This window comes from Ixodes scapularis, unplaced genomic scaffold (assembly GCF_016920785.2).
Source record: "Ixodes scapularis isolate PalLabHiFi unplaced genomic scaffold, ASM1692078v2 PGA_scaffold10__122_contigs__length_95168666, whole genome shotgun sequence".
Lineage (NCBI taxonomy): Eukaryota > Metazoa > Arthropoda > Arachnida > Ixodida > Ixodidae > Ixodes > Ixodes scapularis.
In genome coordinates, this window is record NW_024609836.1 from 22,079,724 (window position 1) to 22,083,812 (window position 4,089).

At 44.4% G+C, this 4,089-nt stretch overlaps 1 pseudogene; it reads left to right on the plus strand.

The window, feature by feature from the left end:
• The first annotated feature begins 474 nt into the window (after positions 1 to 474).
• On the plus strand, positions 475 to 3,112 carry LOC120840689 (annotated as a pseudogene).
• The last annotated feature ends 977 nt before the right edge of the window (positions 3,113 to 4,089 follow it).

The window sequence follows — 4,089 nt, forward strand, 5'->3', positions numbered from 1 at the left end:
TCAGATTCTGCCAAATTGAACGTGTTATAGACGTCAATGGCCTCTTGGCCAGCCACATGGAGAAATATAGCTGCCTTCTGCTGCTTCGATCTCGCCTCCTTCGTCTCTGTTGCTCGGAAGTAGAGTTCGATGCGCTGTTTGAAGCGCTTCCAATTCTCCGCTGTGTCCTCCGATAGCCTTAATCCTGCCGGCGGCGGTAGTTCGACCATGGCTGCGGTTTGTTTCACTGAAGAGGAACTACTCAACCACTTCTGACACCATGTATCGTGGTTAATAGGCATAAATCAAGAGGACGCTTTGCTTCAGAACGCTTACGTGCCGGCGGCTGCTTTTTCGTCACCTTTATTTCGTCGTCTTCTTCTAGCTCGCCCACGCTCAGCTAGCTTTATAACCGATACACGGGCGAGCGGTGTGCGACGTGTGCGAAACCGAAACGCTCGAGCGCAACTGAGACCTTTGGCGGTGCGCGTCTGCGCGTTAGATGTTTCTTTCAACCAGTTCGGCGGGATGGCTGCTGTGTATGGACACTACTGTGCAGCAAAGTGGTGCCGGAACACGACGAAAACCGCTGACTGCAGTTTTTCCCGTTTTGCGACGGACGACAGGTGAGACTAGAAACTTCGTACGCGCGATACTGAAAGCGGTGAAAGCGTTAACTTATGCGCGCTACTGTTCTTCGTTTCTATTTTCTTTTTCAAATAAAGACAGTAAATGGATATGCTACTCAAATCGCCCAGAATTCAAGTTGTTGCCTCTGAGCAAACTCCGCGAGCGTCGTCTCTGCGGCGAACATTTCGCCGCTTCTGCCTTCAGAAGTTCAAGGAGGACACGACTCCGAGATAATGCGTGCCCATCTGTCCTAGTGACAAATCCATTATTGAAGGCCCTCGTCTCTCCAGGTGAGCCGGTTTCAAAATGTTTAATTAGTGTTTCTAGGTATAATAGCAATTTTCTTCCATTTAAAATTACGTGCGATATCACGTACCTTTTTGAGATATGAGCCCCTAGTTGGCCAAAATAGCCCTAATAGAGGCATGATAGGATGCATTGCTGCACAAAGCTGAGACTATCACAGCGTAACTGAGGAGGTATCTGCAATACGCTTAAAGGCTTGCGACGCCCACATGAGAGTAGGCAGCATTAACGGGCCGATATTGCGCCGAATGATAGTTATAAGGACCGCCAAAATTTACAAGCTGTAATCCTACTTTCTATTTATTTTAGAGTTCCTCGCTCCTGGCATTCGCCTAACTGGTGCGTCCACCGTCTCCACTTTAGGTAAGTAAAATGCATTGTTAATAGTAGCTGCATCTCGTTGAAAATACTATCGAATCTTTTGTTTGCACACTCTTAATGTAGGAAAGTGTGGAATATTCAGTCTAACTTTTTAATTAATCGGCCATCGTTGCTGAATTGTAATTAGTGGGCAGTTCATATATTAATATATTTATTAAACATTGCTTTCATTATTTAATACAGATCCACCTGCAGCCCCAGTTGAGCCAGGACCATCACACAGCAAAGACCAAAGGCTGGAAGACCAAGGGCTGGAAGACCAAGGGCTGGAAGACCCCACCACATGTAAGGATGGCTTAAAGTGACTTTTAATTTGCTTTTTATGCGAATAGAAATCACAAACTATTCTGCTTATTCTAATATCTACTGCATATGTTCCTGATCAGGCTCTGACTGACTCTTATGCACAGGAAGAGCTCCGGCCCCTCCCTGGTAAAAAAGAAATCTATTACCCTTAATTGGCGATGGTTGCTCAATTTTGTTTCATGGGGTGATTGTGAGTTGTGAACTATTTATTAAACATTCTACTCGATATAATTCACATATGCTCCTGCAACTCACAAGAGACAGGGCCATCTTAACTGCTGCGCCAGCTGTGAGGAAGATGCATAGCAGAAAGACACTATCATAAACACGCTTCTAATATTTATAATTTCCTCCATATGCTTATGGAAGTCACAAATGTTGTTTCTCATTCCAATATTTATTCCAGATGTTCCTGCACAATCATCAACGCAATCTTTCCACGCAGGTGAGGAAAAGCGTCCCTGCTCTGGTGAGAAGCAACTTAGTTTGATGAATTGGCAATCAATGCTCGATTATATTGTAATATGTAATCTTGTATCATACAATATGTGTCAGACATTGCTCAATAATTTTCACAGGTGCAGCTGCAGTCCCAGGTGATATGGGGACATTCCACGAAGAAACCAAGGAAAAGGAACCAGCCAAATGTAAGCAATGAATTACAGATTTTTCTCACACTTTTTTTTTCTGCGCCAAATAATCTTCCTCAATCCTATATTAATTTCAGATGTTTGTGTGCAAACTACAGAAAACTCTACTGCACAAGAAAAGCCACAACTGCAAGCTGGTGAGAAGCAAATTGCAATAAGAATAACTGGGAATTAGTGCTGACTTGCATTTATTTAGGGGCATTATGACTACAAATTAATAATTTTGGACTGCATGATTATAGCCTACCTAGTTTACATGCCAAGGCCAAATTTCAAGTAACGATTGGAGCTTTGGCCAGAATTTGGTCTTTCTCCTGCTCCAGCACGCAGCAGCAAATGAAACACTCCTGCAGTCTGGCAGACAAGGGGGACTATTGACATAATTTACATTTTTAAACATGGTGGCATTGTCGGATGGGTAGACTGGAGCACCTCGTGGTCATATATTATTTTTAATGGAAAATAAATCCCAGTGGCGTACAGTCTGTAAGACTGTACACCACTAATGCAGTAGGATCTCTGCTTTAAGCGCAGACTTGCCACCCTTGGTGACACAAAGATTCATGTGCAGCCAAAGTGTGACTGGTGACAACAAGTGTGTGCTGGAGGCGGAGATTCTACCGCATTGTTGTCCTGTCACCGACGGTTATCACCAATATTTTATCTTTCTCTGTTATCACCCTTTTATTGATAGGAAAATGTACAACACTGATAAAAAATTGCACTCAATATCTTTCGCATGTGACCTGCGACCCAAGAGGAGGCAGAGCCATTTTCACAGCAGCACCTGCTGCAAAGAATATGCGGAGCAGGACGGACCCACCACAAACAAGCTTCTGATATTTATAGCTACTTTGTGAACGTAAATAATTCCCAATGCTATCTCACTTATTTCAATATTCGTTTCAGATGTTCCTGCGGAGCCCACATCAGACCTCAATCACGCACAACAAGAACAGCAAACTCAACCTGGTACGATTCAAGGCCTTAACTTTCAACATTGAGATAATCTTTATATCAGTTGCATTTTAGGACATCTTGATGTGTTTCTTTTTCAAATGTGTCTCTCTCTAACAGCTCCCCACCAACAAGCTGACACGGAAGGCGTGGCCTCAAGTACGGCTCCAGCTGGCCGTACTGCGGAGGAGTCTTTCAAAGCCACAAAAAAGACGGACTTCTCTGACCTAACGAGGACTCAGGTCATTCAGGGTGCTTCCAAATTCCTTTCGAAAGAGGCTCTTGAAATTTTCAAAATTCAAATACACCTGTAGCCAATGCACAAGTTTGGGCGAAGGTGGCCTGATCAGTTCAAGCCTTTCGCACTAAACCTTTGCTTTCATAGCCCCAGGGCTTACAAGTACCTCGGCAGATTTATGAGCTTGCCGTCAGTCAGGTCCCTCAAGAACTGGCTGTCTCGCATTGCCATGCACCCAGGGGTCGTTCCAACCCTCAGTGAATCCGTCATAAACAAAATTCAGGATTGGCCTCTAAAAGATCGAGCTTGTATCCTTATGTTTGACGAAATTTCTCTCAAGCAAAATCTCTTCTACGAGACAAAATCTGGCCTTGTGCATGATTTTGCAGACAGTGGTAAAGAGAGAACTGCTGACGTGGCAAACTTTGGTCTAGTAGTCATGCTGGGCGGTATTTCTAAGCCCTGGGTGCAGCCATTAGCATTCACTCTTTCGAAAACAAAAGCCTCGGCAAATTACCTAAACGATTTGCTGATCGACACCATTGAAAGGTTGAGTGCGGGAGGAATCTTCGTGAAGGCCATCGTGTGCGACCAGGGGGCCAGCAACTGCACTCTCGCAGGCTTGCTGGGTGTCACAGTAGA